Raw genomic sequence first — 22,110 nt, forward strand, 5'->3', positions numbered from 1 at the left:
CAGAGGGGCAGAACTCCTCTCCTCCCCATGGAGAGCTTTGCATGCAGCCCAGGATGCCATGGGCCTTCTGGGCTGCCAGGGCACGGACTGATGGCTCAAGCGCAACTTCTCATTTACCAGAACCCCCAAGTCCTTCTCCTCAGGGCTGCTCTCAATGTGTTTTCCTCTGCTCAAGTCTGGGATTGCCCCAGCCCAGGTGCAGGACTTGTTGAACTTCATGATGTCCCCATGGGCCCAATTCTTGAGTTTGTCTAAGGTCTCTCTGGGTGGCATCCCTTCCTTCTGCTGTGTCAGCTGCACTGCCCACCTCATGTCATCTGCAAACTTGCTGAGGGTGCCCTCAGTCTCACTCTGTCACTGATAAAAATAATAAAGTGCCCTGGTCCCAAAGCAGAGAACTGAGGGACCTGTGTCAATATCTTAATTGCATGAATTTACAAAAATTCAGTAGAAAGCTTCATGGTTCCATTAAAATTTTTTCATCCACAAAAAATCTAAAGGTGTTCACAGCAATGACTAATGATTAATTGCACTGACTCAGCCTTTCTAGCTGTTATTTATGTCAGGACCAGTGTCTTCTCTTGGGGTCAGCTAAACCAGCAAAATATGAGTTTTCTCCTGATTGCTTCCATAATTGATTCCATGAAAAATTCACAGCGTTTCTTTGTGCTCTAGTATAACATGCAGCTTTCTTCTGCACCCTGTAACAGCTGCCACAGTGTCGTGGTTTGACACTGGCCAAACACCAGGCACCCACTAAAGCCACTCACTCACCCTCCCCTGCCACAGCTGGGCAGAGGAGAGAAAAAAAAAATAATGATGGGTTCATGAGTTGAGATAAGGACTGGGAGAAAACACTCCAAGGGCAAAACATGCTCAACTTAGAGATACAAAGTGAATTTATTAGTAACAAAGAGATAATGAGAAGTAAAAAAAAGCCCCTAAAAACACCTTTTCTTCCCCCAGCCCCTCCCTTCTTCCCACCAGTGATGCAGGGAGACGGGGGGGGTGGGGGTTTGGTCAGTGCATCACCACTGCTCAGGGAGAGGAGTCCTTCCCCTGTGAGACCATGGGGTCCCTTCCCACAGGAGACAGTTCTCCATCAACTTCTCCAGTGTGGTTCCAATCCCATGAGCAGCAGTGCTCCCAAAACTGCTGCAATGTGAGTCCCTCCCATGGGCAAACAATCCTCCCAAAACTGTTGGGCCATGGGTCTCTCTTCCCATGGGGTGCATCCTCCAAGGACAGGCTGCTCCAGCCTGGAAGCAGAGCCCCCTCTCTGCACTGGGTCTCCCACTGGATCACAGCCTCCTCCAGGCATCCACCTGCTCCAGTCTGGGCACCTCCCCCAGGGGCTGTGGGTGGATCTCTGCATCCCCCATGGATCCCCAGGGGCTGTGGGGGGATCTCTGCATCCCCCATGGATCCCCAGGGGCTGTGGGGGGATCTCTGCATCCCCCATGGATCCCCAGGGGCTGTGGGTGGATCTCTGCATCCCCCATGGATCCCCAGGGGCTGTGGGGGGATCTCTGCATCCCCCATGGATCTCCAGGGGCTGTGGGGGGATCTCTGCATCCCCCATGGATCTCCAGGGGCTGTGGGTGGATCTCTGCATCCCCCATGGATGGCTCACTGGCCCAGCTTTGGCCAGCAGCATGACCATCTTCAGAGCCATCAGGGATTGGCTCTGCTGGATGTGGTGGAAGCTTCCAGCAGCTTCTCACAGCAGCCACCTCTGTGGCCTCCCTGCTACCAAAAACCAGGCTGTGCAAAACCAACACTCAGACAGTTCCTGGAACACCTCGAGTCACAATTAACATTGGATTTATGTTCTAGTTCACTAATTCATGTGCCTAGTAGAGACTTCAAGAATGACACTTAAATACTGAAAGATCTTCCCCAGTCAGGCTGAAATATTTCAGCATTTTAAACCACAAACTCCCATTTACCTATTTTCCAACATGAAATATCTTGATGTCTAAGTAGGCAGTTACTGCTTCTCCTACATAATATAAAAGAAATGAAACAATACTTTCAAAGATGTATCAGCTAACAATAGAAATAAAAATTTTGCTACTACACGTGATTTTCTTATTACTCCCCCCCTTTTTTTTTGTTTTGGTTTTGTTTTTTGGTGTGTTTTTTTGTTTGGTTTGTGATTTGGTTTTCTTTTTTTAGTGTTCTGTCACATGTGTCATTATCCTGTCCCACCCCCAGTTATTTAACCATATCATAGGCATATTCCCTTTAGCACTTAATCATACACAAAAATGTTCTATTGCTTCATAAACTCCATCACAATGAACATAATCCTTTAGTTAAGTGCCAATTAATTATTTAAAACATTCATTGAGGATTAACAATCATGAAATAGATACAGTTGTATTATGTAGTTGTTAATCCCCAATAAATCTACTTGTAATAGACAGCATTTTAGTAAGAGAGCTAGTCTACTTAAACTAATGTCTTATATTTAATTAGATAATTATTGCATGTTAAAAAATACATTCATTAGGTTTATAACTATGTAATAAAAGTATTTCTAATAGAGAGATTAGCAATCCTCAGAAACGAGATGTTTTTAGTAATAACTTGTATTAGCATCCAAGAGCAACTCTGCAACATGAAGGCCACTATGCTGCATCTTTCCTGCTTATACAAACACAGGCCAAGAAGGGGTTAATGCTCCCTAATCCACACTTTTTTGGATTTGGTAGGGAGCCTGAAGCTCACCTACCTACAAATCTTGTATTGCCTTGAAGCACATGAGAGCACACCTCTCCAGAAAGGAGTCCCACCATTCCTAACATCAGTACATGACATGGCCAAACAGCAGTCTTAAAACCAAGACAGAGGGCTTGTTCTGAAATGGATAACTGGATCCAACAAGATAAATCTCTCTAACAACAAAGAGCTCACTAGGACTTCCACTTCCTTGGAATAAGGCTAAATGCACATCCAGCTGTAGAGAGATGCATTTCTTGCCATTTTATTTCTCATACTTCTTTTAGTTTTGCCACCTTCTTAAAAAACAAAAAAGAAAAAGAGACAGTGAGGCATATCCTGTTGCTCTTCTGGTACCAAACCCCAGTTAGGCACAATGCCTGTTTCTGGTACTGAAGCTATGGGAGTGATCCACAGTATAAACAGCACTGAGTGGCCATTTTAGGAAATGAGTTTAAGGTCCCTCCCAGCCCAAAACATTCCATGATTCAATGATAAGGTGACCAGTAGCCTCTCAGCTGAAGCTGTGAGGGCTATCTTGTGAAACAGTAAAAATATAAACATATATCCTGCACCTTTGGAAATCTATTCTCCCAGCTGATGGTCAGTATCATTACCTGACAAAGGTGGGATGGAGTTTCAGATGACCCTGATACACCCCTATAGTCAAATCTGTGTTGCCTTTTTTCCCTTGCACTTCAGTGATGAGCTGATTTTAGTTGAGTGCTCTCTTTGAAGAGGTGTTAGTTCTTGAACCAGAGCCAGTGTACTGCAGCTCAGCAATAGTAGACCTTGTTTTCTTATGGTGTAGGGAATACATCTGTAATTCTGTAAATCTGTGACTGCTTACACTCCCTTTTGGAACCAAAAGTGGAGAAAAAGGAAGACAGTAGTCAGACAGCATCAAAAAGCACAGATTTTGGCTACTATTTTAAGATTTGTATTGACACTGTAAGTGATCTATGTTCCTTCCTTAAAGTGATGCAGCAGCAGCTCAAAGTTAACTTCAGTATGTTTTTTAAAATGTCACAAAAGTCCACTTAACTTGGAAAAAGTAATTAATTTTTAATATAAAGATGGAACTGCTCTGGATTTCAGCTCCAGGGTTATACTCATTGGACCACTCATTATGATGCAAATATTAATTTTGTACACTTCGTAAATGTCCTAAATTTTAAGAGTAACATTCAGCAATAAAAGACAGTTAGCATTACAGGCATGTTCTGAATTTTCAGAATAGCAAATGTTCCAACAAGATTAGCAAGAGCTCTTTCAGGATCAGTATTTTTTTTTTTTTAAATTCTACTGTTAGAACAATGATAGCAAAGAAACCTTTTCTTCTTCAGAAGACAATCCTTCCCCATTTCTCATGCCTTCCCTATTTCTGCAGGGTCTGATTAAGACCTAGGTACCTATAGTCCTGCTCAGCTCAACTCCCCAGCTCCTTTAATGTTTTTTAAGATAAACTTTTAATTTGAGGATGGCAAAAACAGAGGAAAAAGTCCTATAAAGTAACTAGTGAGTAATACCTGCTTGAACAGCTGTCTGCTCAACACAGCTGTCAAGGAAAAGTGAATTTTCCACTACTACCCAAAGGGGAATCAATACCCAGTCCTGTTAGTCCTGTGCTGTAGCACAGTGCTCTGCCTGCTCAGCTGAACCAGTGACTCCACACAGAAAGCAAGCAAGCAGGAAGGAGGGAAGGAATAAGGAAAGGGAGAATAAATAACAGGGCTGCCTGAATGTGGGCTGTGCTCACACCTGCTGCCCCAGCATCCACCAAAGGAAGATGGAAAAAGCACAGTTAGCCCTTGGGACAGGTCAGAGCTGCACACCAGGGAGGGAAGAAGCTGCTTTAGTCTCTCCTGGCTTGTAGTAACACAAGCTCACTCTCACTCTGCCTTCCCTCCCAGTAATTTATCTAGAGATTTTCCAGTGAGGAGGCCTTCACCATTTAGAAGTTTGACTACACAGAGGGGAAAATACTTAAACTCCATGGTACTGGGGCAAGAAAAGAAGAGAGAAGGAGAGAGGAGAGAGGAGAAGAGAGGAGAGAGGAGAGAAGAGAGATGAGAAAGGAGAGAGAGGAGAGAGAGGAGAGAGAGGAGAGAAGAGAGAAGAGAGAAGAGAGAAGAGAGAAGAGAGAAGAGAGAAGAGAGAACAGAGAAGAGAGAAGAGAGAAGAGAGAGAAGAGAGAAGAGAGAGAAGAGAGAGAAGAGAGAACAGATTGCAAGCCTAGGACACTGCTGGAACAAACAAAGTGACCTTATGGTTACAGCAGAGCAAAAGAGGGAAGACTCCAACGTTCTGACTCCACAGACCCCTGCTCTGGGCACAGCTTCCCCATGGAGCATGAACCATAGGCATTTATTCCTTCACAGAGCCAGTCCCCAGAGCCCAGGAGAGAAGCTGGCTGTGGACACTCCTGTTTGTACCTCATGGAGCAGCCAGAGCACCGCCTGCTCTTCCAGCAGCAGCATCACAGCACCTCGCAGCTGCAGCGCCAGCCTCTCCACAGAACGTGGATCAGAGGTCTGGTGACACAGGGGCTCGGGCTGGGCTGGGCTCCTGCCTCTGCCCAGCAGCATCCCCACTTTCACACCAAAACCAAGGAGCTACTTTGAGATGAGAGCACAAGGACAGGGGGCATTTGCCAGTTTCAGCTTTTTGAGTGACTGGTAATTACAGCTGGGGGTCCATCATCTCACGCCACCCAGAGTAGGAAAATGGGTCAGATGTAACGGGTTTGGTTAAGTATCTAAACTGAAAAGGTACTATTTTCTTTCAAATTATATAGTCTTTACTGGCAGTAAGGTTACTGGTGCAAGGCTTTCTAGCTCTAAAACGTAACAGGGACATGCCCTCTGAGGGTCAGGCTTTCATTTGCCAATGTTAATTCTCAGCTGCCTGTTATTCGTCCTTCATTGTAGCCTCTGTCTTAGTTGGGCACGCTCCTGATTCCCTGCTATATCCAGACGGTCCATGTAAATAGTGTTTATGTTAAGGAAGTCATGTTCTGTGTGACTGGAGCACATAGAAACTGATGTTGTTGTCACTTTAGATTAAGCTCTCATTTTAGCAAAGGAGGCAATTGGAGCAGGCAGCTGAGTGGCCGAATGAAATATTCAGCTCATTTCGCTTAAAGCTGCCCCCATCTCCATTGTTCAGGCTGGCAGGGCTGATTAACCCTTGCTGGTGCTGTCACAACAATGCTCACTCTGTCTCGAGACCCAAACACTCAGGCAGGTTTCAAAGGTCAGCAAGGTGATATTTGTCAGGGCTTTTTCCTCACAATTAATGAACTTTAAGGAAAAGGCAAATTAACCCTTCAGGCTTGCACCACTTTGTGGAGAAGAGAAATGAAACAGTGCCTAGCAATGGTCGAGGATGCTCTCCATGCTCAAGGCAAGCAGGAACACTGCTCCCCTTAACCACAGATTGGCACCTGACACCTGCGAACATCCTGCTAACCTTGAGCTAATCCCAAGCACTTAATGAGCTCTTCCTCATGCAGAATTACATACTTGGGTTTGTTGTTTTTTTTCAGAAACTGTTGACAGTAAATAATATGCCATAATAAACCTAAGATCTAGGCAAGAGAAAGCCGTGGCCAGCACTGCTGTGAGTGTTCAGCTGTGGCCCACGTGTGCAGACTGTCTGTGTCTGTCTGGAGCACAGCAGCCCAAGGCTTCCAGCACTGCTGCCATGGGGCTGCTTGCCTACAGCCATCCCAAAACCTCCTTGGGAAATGCCTTGGCCACAGCATTACCACTGCACTGAACCGAGCACAGCCTTCCCTCCCAGGGAACAATTTAAGGAGTTTGCCAGGATGCAATGGTTGCTACAGGAGAAGCAGCAAATGCTCAAATATGTGATGCCCGACGTCACAGAACCAGAAAAGAGAATTATTAAATGGTCTCCCTTTGGCTTGACTTGTTGCAAAGGTTCTATTTATGGAATGGCCTAATGCTGTTTCATGACAGGCGCTTTCAAACCTGGTTCTGCTTGTGCCAGCATCAAGTGCTCTGTCACTTACTGCCTTGTGCTGAAGGGCCTGATGCTTCAGGGAGCTCAGCAGTACCTGATCACAGCACAGGGCTTGGGCTCCTCAGCTCAAGACAGAATTAGAAACAAGACACAGAATATTCTTGGCAAATGTGTTAGTAACAGCCCCAAATAATGTAAGGTAATGGCATAATAAACTGCAATATCCAGGGTAATAGCATTTTATTTTTAATGTGAGGTCTGGTATTTTAAGACAACAGCTCAAATACAGGAGACAAATTTTCTTATAATCTCACTGAAAAGTACTGGACCAGTTTTTCCATTTCATCTGTATTTTGCACTAAATTGCCAAAAAAAAGAGTGCATCTATTAAAAAATATCAGTAGTTATACAAACTACAGTCATACTGACAGCAGACAACCACAAAAGTAACTCTATTGTGGAGCAGCTGAAATCATAACTCCCCACCCCCCCAAGACACTGAACTGTACATATATAGTTGTCTCTCACTACTGCTAAGGCATTTCTGTAGGATACAACAGAATTGGGTACCACTGATAAATGGATAAACCTCATAAAATAATACTTATACTACCTAAATTACTAATTTTCAATAGCCTTGCAGCTACATTTTACTGTGACATTTTACAGCATAGTTCATATGAGAATATTCTGTAAGAGCACTCACACTAATACTCTCTACTTGCATATATAGTATAATATTCCAGCTTTGCTGTAGTGATTTCTACAGTGTCAAAATCTCATCAATTGCATGTTTTCTTTACTGGTTATCTAGATAAATATGCAATTGTCTATTAATAACTTGTGAATGCAGATAATAGTAAGCTAACAGGAGAATATAAACATTAAACATGGTATCTTAGGTGTAATTATTGTGCACACAGTTTAACTACTAGCACTTTTTTTTTTTTTACATTTGGTACACTGGAGAGTATATTACCTAATTCTGATACTCAATCTGCTCAAAATTTAGGGTTCAACTCAAAAAGATCCTTCAATGCTGTTTAAATACATAAGTATCCTAATACCTTCAAATAAAATATACATGTCATAGTGAAACAAAGAAACGCTACATGTTATAATGAGACCTATTTCTTCAAAAACTAACCTCCTAAACCTCACAAGCAATGAATGAAAATGCCTTTTAGTGATCCCTTTTGATACTTTCCTGAACAAGAAGTCACACAAGAAGTACACAGACGTAGCTAAGCTCCTATAATCAGTCTAAATACGAGTGGCTGTAAAACCAAGTTTATGTTATTCATGGACATATTTTAGACCTATGCACTGGGAACAGTGAAGTGCTTGACATCTGGAGTTAGACAGTGGTGAATTGTAGCATGCACACATCACTCTCATCTGCATAAATATCTATTTTCAGAATCACCAAGGCTCAAACACCCCAGCTTTCCACTAATTTAAAAGCATCATACATTTGAAATGTTAGGATAAAGCCCAAAAGGTAGCTTACCCACCAAAACTCAGCTTTGACAGTATTGTGGTTTCATATTTCCCCCTCTCACCACATTTTAATAAAAAACCCAAACAAATAGCCCATACATAAGAAAACCCCCCCCCACAAAAACACACCCTGCTACCGTGACACCTGACATCTCCCTGTCTCAGGAGGGCAAGAATGGAGAGGGATGGCCTCGATGGAGGGGAGGAAATAAAATGCAAAACATCAAAGGTCCTGCAGAAAACACCAGTAATTCCAGAGGCAGAGCTGTCCTCTGCAGGAGTCAGCCAGCATTCCAGCCCCAGCATTCCAGCCCCAGCATTCCAGCATGGTGCTGTGGGCAGCCAGAGGTGTTGTTTCTGCAGGAGAGTCCCAGGGGTCCTGAGGGCCACGGTCATTAAAACCGCAGCACCTTTTGAAGGAATCGAGTTATTAACCTCCGTGACCCCAGACAAATTTAAACCTGACTAACTGCAGATTTCTCTGAGGAATCAAGGCACGTGTTTGTAAATTGCTTGGATATTCAGCATGATGAAAGATGTTACATAAATGACAGTTATTAATATAATAGTGCCAAATGGGTCAGGAGGAAGATTTCAGTACTGATTTAGGCTGTTGTTTCTAGTCAACATCAAATATTGCTCAAGTTTGGATACTGATGTCTTAAAAGAATGAAGTCACTTCTTTAAAACTACAAATCCATTTGAAATTACAAGTTGCTTCTCTAGTTTGAAGAAAACCTTGGAATAAATTCTACAAGGAAACAGTTCAAACCGAAATGGTAATAATTCCATATCTTTGGTATAGTCTACAATTAAAGATTTGAGTTTGGACTGTAATATTTTCATCTACTGATTACTGCCAAAGAAATCCCCCATCAACATTCATAAAGCCAATCTTCCCAAAGCAAAGAGAAAAAGGGCATGGTATCCCCATTGCCCAGGAAGACGTAAAGATACAAATTAAACACCTTTCTGAGAAAAAACAAATAAATAAAAGCAACCTGAAACATGCACCCCAAACAAAGTTTCCCACTGCAACCCAACTGGAGACCTTTTGTCCATACAGAGCATTCCACTGGCATGGATGGAGGTGCAGAAGGGTAATTTCAACATCCAAATTCACCAAAGACCCTATCCCTGGTGTTACTGGCTTCATTAGGGCTGTTGCATGGCCAGGTTCAACAACCAGATGTTAACAGAAGTATGTGAACATACACATTCCCCTGCAATGCCAAGCACCCAGCAATCATTCACAGGTCAGGGACAGGCAGCACTTTCCCAACCCTGCTCCAAAAGGGACTGTAACCATCAAGCAACGGCACCACTTCACAAAATCAAAGTGGATTTGCTCCCAGATTTGAAGTCTAAGAAGATACCAAAAGTAAAGACCATGTAATTACCCAAATGGCAATTTGCAAAAGCAGAAACTGCCCAAGCCACTGCCTCCCAATTCAGAGTCAGAGGCCTTGACAACTGGGGTCACAAACCTAAGCAAAATTAAATTGGAGACCAAAATGTGACTCCTGGGCCTTCAACAGGGGAAAACTGGAAGCTGGTCCAAGCAAGGTAAAGATCTGTCTCTTTGTGGATACAGGGAGTTTTACATAGTTTGTGAGGAATAAGGCAGTAACTGGTTATACACACAAAGAGAGTGCGTCTTTGTTCAGCATTTCTCATGGAATGGTTATCCAAAAAAACCAGCAGTCTGGTTACAACTGATTTTTTTGGTGGAAAATGGGGTAAGGAAGAAGATGTCAAAAGTCAAACACTGCTCATCAAATTATAAACATTAACTCCTAAAAGACTCTAGTATTTTTAACGTAAAATGAACTCCCAGGAGATAATGTCACTGTTAATGCTATTAACCCCTTCAAGAGGTTCCCCACAAGGTAAAAAAGGAACAAAAAGCCCCACAAAGATCTCACACAGCTATGCTCAAATCTGAGATGATTCATAGGGACACTTGAGAAGAACCTGCACTTAGCATCCTTCCTGTCACAGGAACATGATCAGGGGTGTTTTCTGCTAATTGTATTTCTACCAAACCACGCAAGAAAGAAAGAGGCACTTCAGAGAGATTGTTCAGGGCAGCTTCATCAATTTTCTAGGTCAATAAAAAAAACCTTAGCCCCCAGAAGTCATCCAAGATACTAAAGAGCAGTTCCAGAATTTTGTGACTATACTTTCACCCCCACAGCTGTATATCAGGATATATGGAAGGCCATGGAGCCCAGATTTACAGAACATTTAGTAAAGCTTCAGAAACTTTTTGGTATAACCAGGCCTATGACAGAGTAAGCCTGGTCAATTTATGGGTTTTGGTGGAAACGATGTAAACGTGGTGTTGGTTTCAGCTGAGTTTCCTTCTACGGTTTGTGTTTTATTCAAAGCCTGAACTCCATGGGAAGCTAAAGGGACATGAAACCATGCAACATGAAACTGAAATAAGGTTTGCATGAACTCTGAAAAGACAATTTCATGAAAAGGGGAAAAGGGCAAAAGCCCCAATCAGCAAATAGGCCTGGGGCTTCAAATTCACCACACATATGGTGCTAATTCCACTCTTCACTACTGTTATCTCTGAGAAGTCATTCCTCATACTTCACTGAGAGAATTCAAGGTTAAGAAAAATTACTTGCGTTCATGAAGGTTTCCAGATTTTTAGCTGGGAGGACATGGCTCCATATCATCCACTTTCTGTCAAGAGTGAAGATTAAAATAACAGCATTTTATTTATTCAGGTTTAAACTTACAAACATTTCTACCTCACATCCATCTTTCTTTTGAGATACACCCAGTAACATCATCCCTGACTATAAGTGAAAACAATGCATCATGAATCTATAATAACATCTTCATTTGGTTTGCAATATGGATTTTTGTCTGGTTAAATGTCTCAATTACTCCCACTTACAGGTTATCCACACATGGACTGAGAGCTGAACCCATTTGAGAATTAGCTTTTAACAGCTGACCTGATGCCTCAGCAAGTGTTTTGCAGTCTCCTGGGAAAAAGCACATTCATGAGCAAGCCTGGAATCACAAACCTTATCCCAGGAAAGGCAAAGCACGTTATTGCTTATCACACATAGAATTCAACTACCCTACTGCTACAATGCTGCTCAGTGGCCAAATGACAGAACAGCATTAAATATTATTTGCAGAGAGAGCCATCTGCCTGCCATCACACAGGAGGGTGAAATCACCTACCAGCAAGTGAGAATGGAAAGAGATGGCAGAGTTTCATATGAGAAATATAAAAGGAAAGACAAAAGCCAGTAAAACCAGCAAAAAGTCAAACAAAAATTAACTATTTAGAGCTTAGCATCTGAGCTTGCTATTGGATCTATTAACAGCATATCCTAAATAATTATAGGGTTTCCCACTACCCTCACACTAACTGCTACTGCATTTTTATAAATTGCTATGTTACATAAAACACTGTGTATTTTTAATGTCCCTCTAGTATCTGAGCAATTATATGCCTTATAGTTCTGTATTTTCACATTATTGAGGAATGATGGCTTCAATTCACCACCTCTGTTCTGATGACTCCCACATCTCACTTCCATCCAATCTTGTTCTATCTAAACACATATTTCAGCCATTTTTGCTTCAACTTGCAACTCTTAAAATCTTTTTCTCTGTCTGCTACTGAAGACTCAACAGCAGTGACTTCAGACATGCTGATGGGACAGAACTTTTACTGGTTTTATATTTGCCTTTAAAAAGAAAAAGAATATAAAATATCTGATGGGTATCTACGGTTAAAGTCAAAAGCTTTAGAAAAGATCAGAGTGCATCTAGGCTCAGTATGTAAACTGTTCAGTAAATGATTTTTTTAAAAACTCATCATTATTGGTTTTAACACATAAAAACAATGAACCACCACTATTTCCATCTGGCTGGTAAAACTATGTACCAACAAGTTCAGCTCATTAGAGACCATGACCACATTTACACCTCCTACCTAGCAGTGGCTATCAAAGACTCTGTAACAGCTTTAAGACACCAACAGTAAAATAAACCCAGAGAAACAGCAATGAATTTAAGTATCTACACAGAGTATCTACACAGGTCCTGCTGCCATCCACGCTCCCCTCCAAGCCCTCAGTGCACACCCATGGAAGAGCCCACCTGTGCCAGAGCCAAATTTGAAGTGCTCCCTTCAGCTCAGTTGTCGGCCTTTAGCTAAAGCAGTAAATATAACTGCAGCCCTTGATGCTCTGATTTCCCCCAGACTTGTGAGGCAGCCACACTGAGCCAGACAGTGGTGTTTTGGCAAAGGACCCTTGGAAGAGGTGCAGTTAAAAGAGGTGAAGGTACAGCCAGCTGGTGAGGCACGTGAAGCTTGAGGAACCTGGAAATCACAATGGGTGGGTTTCATTTCTCCTATTGCTCTCATCTGCCCCCAGCATGGAAAATCATGGTCCTTGTCACTCAGTCAAGGGGAAATGCAACCTTGGTGTAGCAGTTCATATTTCATCAATTAATTAATGCCACTGTGGGATCCCCATCATTCTATCAGGTGTGCTGATGCTCCAAGGATGTATCATGCAGGCCATGTCAGAGACAGGAGATGCTCCTGCTTAGCTAGAAACCCCATAGGTTTTCCACACTGTGGGATACAGCAGCAGTACTACCCAAAACAGGGTAAGTAGCTGCTCAAACTTCAGTTCCTACCTGAGGAATGCTTATGTTGTTCCCTCATCAATTCTACCATGCACAGCTTGCTAAGGAGTTCACCCTGTTCTCAACCTGGAACTGTGAGAGAAGAACAGACTCAATAAAGGCTCAGAGGTTTTGTTCAAATGGGTGTAGAGAGAGAATTTAAGCTTCACACATCCTATCTAAGCGGTCCAAAAAGAGAGAAAGAAATCTAAAACTCTGGACTTGCACACAATTTTTCCAGCTCTCCCGTCTGTTACACAGACTAGACATTTTGCAGATTTCTTGGAGAACTTCCTGGCAACCACAAGCAATCACCAGGGCAGGATGCATATGTGTTAAACTGAAATCTTAAACAAAATCATCTTTTTGAGCTTCAAACATTCTTCTTTTTTTTTTTTCTTTTTTTTTTTTTTTTAACTGTGAGTTCTGGAAAATGGCTTATTATTATTTTATTTCACTGCAGCTAGTTCAGCCATTCCCCCTCCACCACGGAAACAAGAGGGCTGCAAAGGCTTAGGGGTCACCAGTGGTGTTTTATACAGCCCTTCTAGGAGGAAATTATACTGATCTTTTTTCCTGGACATCTTATTTCTATTTTGGTGATTTTTCTTTAACTCTATGCCATTGTGGTTCAGATCCAAATGAAGATTACAACTCATTTTTTCAGGCACACCCACCTAAAGAGACAGACTCTTTCTGATTATTAAATCAAACAACCTGGGGTCCACAAGGTCAACAGCTCAGTTTGTTCCAGAGCTGTTAATCAAGCAAGAATTAATACACTAAGCATAGGGGAAATTGTCAGGAGTCAATAAAAGGACTTCACCTCTTTGTGAATCCCTGTGAGGTTATCAGCTTTCTATTGGATGGAAAGCAGGTACCATGAAACAAAGCGTGACCCCACATCACTGGTAATGTGTAGTTCATTGTTTTTGTGTTCAAGGACATTGTGGAAGTTCGCTGCTTTCACCAAGCTTTCTCCTTAACACACCATCTGCTGCCAGGGAGCAATGGGGCATGAGGAATGGATTTGGAATAACTTGTATATAACATAAATGCCCTCCCCTGTCTCAGGCAGCACCTCACAACTGCTGAATGAAAATAATTCACAGCGTTGAAAAATCCAGGGCATTATCAAAGTGCATGTTGCAAAATTACCCAGCATCATTATTGAACTTGTTATTAATTCATGAAACAAATCACCTTAAAAACCCCGATGAATTGATGGGTTTTAACCAATAAATGTGTTCTTAGTGCTGGTTTTCACCCCATTATATAAGCAGGTAAACAGTGAGAGAATATCCTTTCCTTTAACTACACCTAGGGTTGGTGAATTGGATATGCTTATACCCCTAAAGAAAATGAGTATAGATTAAGCTGCTTGCAGAGACACGGAGAAAGCTGCTGCCTGTGATGGGATAAGCCTTCAAGAGATAATTCTGTGCCCACTCTAGTTCTCCACTTGTCTTGGGAGTTGTACATTTGAAAACAAATAAAAGGGGGCAAAAAAGATCTGAAAGCATCTTGGTTGCTTGGTTAAAACCAAGTGTAATCAGAACCAGCCTTCAGTACAGACTTGGAAGAGCAGTGAACCAAAAAGGGAGAAAGTGAGAGTCACCCTGTAATCACCAGAAGAAAAAGACCAAAGCAGGAGCACCTTTTGTCCCACAGACAAAATTTCTACAAATACATGTGTTACAAAGAACTCACCCTCAAATGAGGAAATTCCCATTGGCAGCCCAGTCTTAAATATTACCTCTAAAAATCAAGGACAGAGCAAAATGCCAGCAGGCTTCTGGTGGATCCCATAAAAGCTACCAAGGTCTCAAACAAAAAGTACAAATGCTGAGCTCTCCTCAATTCCTCTTCAAGCCCAGTAACTGGCCAGTAAGTAAACTTGAATAATCAGGAAATCTGTAATGGGTTGCTCAATAATTCTTTACTAAAGGGAAAGAAGAAATAAAATAATTTATGAGTGTTCTCCACAATCCTGCTGTAAAAATCTCAGGCAAAATACACAAATCATTATTTTATTTAAAAGAAAGAGGGAACAGAAAGGTAATAATAATAGTTATTTGATCTAATTATTCCTAAAGGAATCCATAAGAGACTAGAAAATGTTTAAAAACCACCAGTCCTGATCTGCTACCTGGGGAGAATAAAAAACATCCTAGAAGGAAACACAGGTGAAAAAAATAATGAAATTAGCATCTCCAAATTGTTTAAAAAAGGATCTTCAGCCTAAAGAGAATCGACAGCATAGCTTTAAGGACAGATAAATGGCTGCCTCAAGGATCTGTCTTACCTCCTCCTTTTTTTTAAGTAATACCTTAATTTGCATAGTAATAACCCAATTATTGTAAGATTAAGTGACAGAAATCTCATTATTACCGTTCCTACAAAACAGTCGATATTCCATTCAGTACCTTTTAATGTTACACACCTTAAAACATAATTATTCCAATATATGCTCATTCATCTTTAATGCAATTTCTTTAATAATAATAAAAAAGACTCTTCTGTAATTGTTAGGGTTTTTTGGTTGAATATATTATTGTTAAAACATGATTTTCCTCCTTCAGGCTGCTATAGAAACAAGCAAAGCCAACCAACTGCTTAGGGGCACGATCCCTCCCCTTTTCCCAAGAGGGAGTCCACCAAGAGGCCTAAAGCACATATGTTAAAATATGTTGCAACAACTCTCTCTCTCCCCATCTCCCCACTCCCTGCTTCTTCCCACGCTGAGAGCTGGTCATAAGACAAGCTTGCAAACAAAAATCAAATATATAGCAGCACCAGGCTTCTGAGAGTTATTTGTGTTCAGGGATTGCTGCTACGGGGAGAGGGGGAAGGGTTGTGGGTCTGGGGCTGTGGGAGGAGGAATCAGAGGCACGGGGCTCACCTGCCACAGGCATTCTCAGTCCCAATTACAGAGATAATAAATGGGATGAGTGGTCAGTTACCAGATTAACAGCAGAAAGGAAATGGGGGAAGGAGATAGGGCTGGCTCCATCAGAAGGACACAGCCCCACACATGTTCTGCTTCAAAAACATGTCAGGAGCAGTTAGAAGAGGAGAAATAGCAGCCACCACCCCACCAGTCCCACCTAGCTCAAGGTAAGGCTGGGGAGCCTTTCACAAGCAAATCTTCCACACTGCTTCTTCAAATCCTAGATAGGCTGGAACCTGCTGAGGGTCGGTAGCACTGGGTGTCTGTCAGGAGCCTCTACAAATCCAGTCACTGCTCCAAGTCCTGTGCCTTCCACAGTCACTTCCAGGGGCTGGGAAGAAAAGGATTGTAAACAGCCACTCCTTTATAGGCAGTCACCCTCCCAATATAACCAGAGCAGCCCTCCAGGAAAAGTTGGTGGGAGACATTCTTCGTAAAAACACACAAATTCAGCTCGCTTGGCGCTCACTCCATCGCTTATCCCACCAGCACTAAAAGCAGTACATACAAGATGCAATTTCACAGAGTTATTTACTGTTTAATTTTTGTGAAAGCCTTCTGTCAAAATGGCATCAAGGAGAAGTAATTTGGCCAGGTTCCAATTCTCAAAGTCCTTCACAATCACCGAGACACTGCAGGTCCGATTAAAAAGGGAAAGCGTGCGTTGCTGGAAGCCATCCCTGCGTGGAAGAATTCCAGGGTTTTTCAGTGCTGGGAAGGCAGCTTGCTGATCTTGGAGGTGAGGCAGCCCACCTCCCTCCTCCAGTCCCTGTGGGGCTCCACACAACTGAGAACCACAGGTCTGTCTCTTGATGCTGCCCTGGAGCTCTCAGAAGGAGAAAACACCACATGCCAGTGCCGGCAGGGAAATGACCACGCCTGGCACTGCCCAAAACCCCGCACGGAGATCAAGCTCCAGGGCAGAACAGTTGGACTTCTGCTCTGAAGACTCTGACCACTTCCCTAATGGTTCTGGTTATGAAAAGTTTCCAATTATACCATATTCCACAGAAAGCAAATTAAAATGACTGTCTTTACTTGAAAATAAAATAAAGCAGTGAATATGCTAATGATTTTTTTCTTACATTCTTATCTCATTTCATGCCTTTAAACAGAAAACCTTGTGAATCTCACTATGAAAATTATCAACAAAGACTAAACAGCCTTCCATCTTACACCAAAACTTGCAGGGCTGAGTTTATACCATCCTGACCCAATCTGACTGAAATTGAAAACTTTTCCTCTTCCATTAATAGCTTTTCCAATTCAGCAGTTCAAAGCCGCAATCCCTCACAGCCTATGCAAGGATTTGGGATCATTTTATAAATCTGTGTGGCAAATGAACATGAAAGAGAAACTCTCCTTATGGCTGGGAACTATCCTTTGGGGGGAAAAATGTTATTAGCTTTTTAGAGAGCATTTGCAAGGGTAATTTGCACTACAGCATTTCTTTTTATTGGCCTTGCAAGCAAGTGTTGAAACAATTTGTCTTATCATATATATTCACTTTGAATAGGGACCTCATGTGAAATGCTCCTCTTGAAACAAGGAACAACGGGTTCGAAAACCAACACTAAAAATGGTTGAGTGTGGCAATGATTTATTTCATTAAAAATATTCAAAGGGAAAGAGGAAAGCAAGAAGGAAAGGATAAATGAATGAGGGGAGGAAAAGCTTCTGATTTATTTCTGTCTTAACTTAAGGCAGCTATGCCAAAGCTCCCATTTTGGTCCAGCAATTTCACAGGTATTATAACAGGAGGGTAAATCGCTATTTCTGGACATCACTTGTATTTTATTACTTCTTCAGAGTCCTCAACCAAAACCAGGGCCTCAGCACGTGAGATTCTGCACAAGCAAACAGTACAGAAACACCTTTGGTACCCGCAGCCTTTTCCCAACAGACAGCTGTGAGTCAGGATTTCCATGAGCTCTTATGGACAGCAGCTGAGGATGCAGCATTTGATACAGAAGTCACTGAAAATCATTCCCCTCTTTCAGTGTGCTTTGACACATGGAAGAAGCAAAGCAACAGATTGCTCCTGAAAAAGTCAAACTGAAACCTGAGTCACCTCACCCTGCCCTGTGGGACAGTTCTTCAATGCAGAATGCTCTGAGCAAAGAGAATTGATCTCTTTTGTGCTCTGGTACAACAGAATGCAGACTGCAGATCTCCAGCTCTGGAAGTGGCATTTCATTCCACCAGAGCAAATACCTTCCATGGTAAGGAAGGAAAAAACTACCCTTGACAAGGAAACAATACCAAATTTGCAGTGAAGTTACACATCATTTGAACTGCAAGTACTTTCTTCTGCATAAAATCAGCGCAAAAAAAGACCAATGGTAGTACAGTAAGAAATAATAAAATCAAAGGTTTCCAGTTACATATGTTTCTAGTGCTGATTCATCCCTACAGCAAGAATTCAATTTGCAGATGACAGCCCCAAAAGGCAGTTTGCTAGTGCAGCTCCCTTCCCCTTCTTCTGGAGCTCAAGGGATTCCCAAGGGGTGGTAAGAGTCTGTTGCTCACAGGCTGAAACAGTTTACTCATTCTGTCACTGAAACTCTTCTATCTCCCATCTCAGTGGTGTACTGGGCACAGTAACCAAAATTTAGGTAGCAATACTACTTACTCTGAATCTTTCAATTAAACACATTTTAATTGAAAAAGAAAAATTAATGGAACACTGCTAGTTTCAATAGAAAAATCCTCAAGCCCAGAATAACTGAGTTGAAAAAAAAATAAAAAAACCCACAAAACAAACAAACAAAACCAAAAACCAAACCAAAACAAAACAACAACAAAAAAAAACAACAAAAAAAAAAAACCCCAAAAGCAAAACCAGAAAGACCCCCAAAACCCAAAACAGACCACAGGCCAGGATGAATGTTCACCCAAGCTGTGAGTTCAAACCCCTCAGATGAGAGTCCACAATTCCACATGTCTAGTGGGAGAATGTTAACCCCTGGGCTATGAACTGCTCCAAAGCAGTGATTTTCTCTCAAGGTTAGATTTGACTTCTGGGAGGATGACCTTTTGGGGTTTTTTTAAGTGAAGATTCCTGAAAGCTCTCTTTTCATTCTGATTCAGAAAAAGACAAGAACAGAGGGGATTTTTAGAGGTTATTGAAAAGTACAACAAGCCAATACTTTCAACTTTCACAAACAAACACAGCATCATTTAAATCAGTATAACCCCCTTGATTTAACTATTTTTCAGCTTAACCCAACAGAAACAGAAATTACTTAGGCTTATGTTCAGTGAAAACCAAAAGGTGAAGCTGACCAGCAAAAGAGAGAGACATTAATTTTTCAAAAATTCTCCTGAGATAAGAAGACAAAATCCCTCAAAAGCCCCCACATTCAATTCTTTAAAACATTTTTCCATGTGAAGCTATTGACTCAAGTCCCATGTCGTTAGGTGAATTCTCCCAGGCTCCTGAGAGATGTCTGTGATAGCTTTTCCCCACCTTCAAGGACATTTCACTGCATTATCACTGCATGCACAGAAAAGGCCAAACTCTGCTTCACTTGCTCATGACAGAATTGCCACTTCTTTACTTGCAGTAGTAAGGAAAGGCTACTTAGACTCATGTCATCAGCTTGGAAGCAATACATTTTATATACTGACATCCTCATCAATATCAACTTCAGAGACAGAAATTGTCCCTTAAACTGACCCACTTAGGAATATATGAAATAAAGAAAAATGCAGACAGCTAAGAGTATGGGAGAAGACAGGCAGACTTAGAAAAATTTATTTATAAACCCTCAAAACATTTACACATTTTTTTATTGATGCTTTGGTAAGCACCCTCAAACTGAAAAAGGAATTTCTGGGAGCTTTGAACAGCTATTTAAGTCCAAGGCTTACTTAAAATTCATGTAAAAAGTCAAAATGAAGCATCAAAGCGCATGACTACGCTTTTAAGCAAGCCTGGGATACACTGCTCTAACTGCATGAACTGTTTCTTCCTGCTTATCACGGCCACCATCAGTATTTAGCTGCTCTGCTCTGTGTCCAGATGAAGATGAATATGATGATAGAGATGTAGCTACCATACATGAGTCCATCTGCTCGCTGCCAACATAACATGCTTGTTAAATATTGCATTAGTGTTTAGCTGTGACATAAACAGGCCCCTCTTCAGCGAGTTCCAGGTTTTAAACATTTGAGTGGATGCTTGTTGAAGCCCTCAAAGTTAGCCAGGTGTTTAAACACTCTGCCGAATCAGGGCCAAAGTCAAAGTGTTGACATGGTATGGTGTAAAAGCTTAGTATCAAAGGAATAATGATACCAGCACAAAGCACATTCAGCTGAATTTCCCTGTCATTAAGCCACACACATACATATAATTTCTGGAGACATCTGATCTAATGGAACCCTAAGGTCAAGCAGAATGTTCCCATCTATTTCCAAGTGAAAACAACATTACTGCTCTGTGACTACTGAAGTTCTCTCAAGAGTAAAACTGTTTGAGACAGACTTGTCCACATCTACAAGGACTTAACTGTTTATCTAAAAATCTGAACAAAAAAAAAATTTACCTATGACCCTGACAGATATGTGATAAAAAAATGTAGAAGAATTAATAAAATCCAACATGACACTTCATTTACATCTTTAAATTACTTGATAAAAATCTTTCTGTATCTCCCTTCTCAGATGACTTGATTACAAAAAAGTAAGACAAAATCCCTCATCATTAAATGTCTCAAAGCAAACTGAGGAGCTGATAGAGAAAGCTGAGCTCTGACTGTTCTGAATATCCACGGTATTTGTACAACGTGTTGTAATATTAACACTCTTTAACTACTCACATGTGGCTGAAAGATTTAGGTTTGAATCACACAAAGAACAAGTTTTGATGCAATATATATATATTCTCACTGGTATGTGGCTTACGTTATGATCTGGGGAGTTCGGAATCACACAATGTGTCACTTTCTATGAAATAAAATCTGGGAATTATTGAAGCCACTGTCATTCCATATAAAAAAAATATCAATGTTAAATGTGCCTTTAAAACATTTATCAGTCACGTGTGTCAGGAAGCAAGGGATGAGGAATATTTCATGTGAGTAAAATACAGATAAGTTAACTTGACAAGAACATGTATTCACTTAAGAATGGGTTATGTCCCTCTTGGCATGGACATCATACTGTGCAGAGTCCCCAAGAATTTAATTAGAGCTGTAATATAGTAATTAACTACTGTATATTGAAACCTTTTGTATTTTTTTTAATAGTGGGTGAAGAAAAAGAAATTATCTTGATAAAAAAAAACAAACCAAACAAACAAACACAGGAAAATAGAAGCTACTGTAAACCCACAGGAATTAAAAGGTGTGTAGTTGGCTTTGTCATCTCTTTTTTCATCAATGACCTCACCCTGCACCCAACTACTTATGTCTTCACTGAGCTACTAAAATGATGCAATAAATCCTATTTTTTTCGGATAGTTCTCCATATATAATTTCCCTTCTTTAAAGGAAGTACCCCTGCTTCCCAAAATTGATGGGGTAAATTCTCCCAGACTCTAAAATGTATAATATTCCACAACTCCTCAGCCTAAGTCACCTAAGTATTGCTGAGTTTATGCAGATAATAAAAATAATTCCAAACCTGGGTCCAAGCACAAAAAAAACAGGAACTTGAAAGCACTGAAAACACTTTCTTTTACTACAAACACTTTCTTAGGCCTTTGGCTTCCACAGTCACCAATACAGAGTCTTGTGGAGCTCCTCTAAATAATCTAGACAAAGTGATGCAGAGGGAGTGAGCCCAACCTAAGCCAAACCCAAACTCCCTTTTCTCCTATTCATTCCAAAAGCATGAGAAAGGGAAGAATGTTCAGTCACACATTGCATATGCTCCATGAATCTGCAAATTTGCCTTGACTTCAGGGCATCTTCATACTCAGCTGTGATCCCCCAAACAACCAGTAAATCCTGGACTTAGTCCCTTCCTCAGAACTCTTCAAGATGTCATGCTTATGAAAACCCTCTCAGGATTCAATGGACAGTATAACAGATCCAGAGGAAAACCAGAGACATGTATTATTCCAATTTGATCCTCATTTGGGTGGGTGATCTTAACCACTTCTTTTGCAATTTCTCCACCCACAAAACAGGAATAATAGTAACTTACCTCTTTGATAAAGTATTTTTGGTGAATAAAAAGCACCATGGAGGTGCTGAATTACATTACTAAGTGCTATTATAGTCTAAGTGGCATTTGGTAAAAATAAAGAGAATATAAAAGCATCCATGCTCTGA

General features: G+C 41.3%; 1 protein-coding gene across 4 annotated transcripts in view; it reads right to left on the reverse strand.

The window, feature by feature from the left end:
• The window catches only part of LOC147653807 (uncharacterized), a 147,268-nt gene that overhangs the window by 47,814 nt on the left and 77,344 nt on the right, over window positions 1-22,110 (reverse strand). Inside the window, exon 3 of one of the 4 annotated variants that reach the window (XM_086885471.1) lies at window positions 12,895-12,975. The exons of the other annotated variants lie outside the window; for them this stretch is intronic. The gene's annotated coding sequence lies outside the window, so the exon portion shown is untranslated. Of the gene's footprint in view, window positions 1-12,894; window positions 12,976-22,110 lie in introns of those variants that run through there. 4 annotated transcript variants of the gene reach the window in all.

This window comes from Cyanistes caeruleus, chromosome 4 (assembly GCF_971803275.1).
Source record: "Cyanistes caeruleus chromosome 4, bCyaCae1.hap1.1, whole genome shotgun sequence".
Taxonomy (NCBI): Eukaryota; Metazoa; Chordata; class Aves; order Passeriformes; family Paridae; genus Cyanistes; species Cyanistes caeruleus.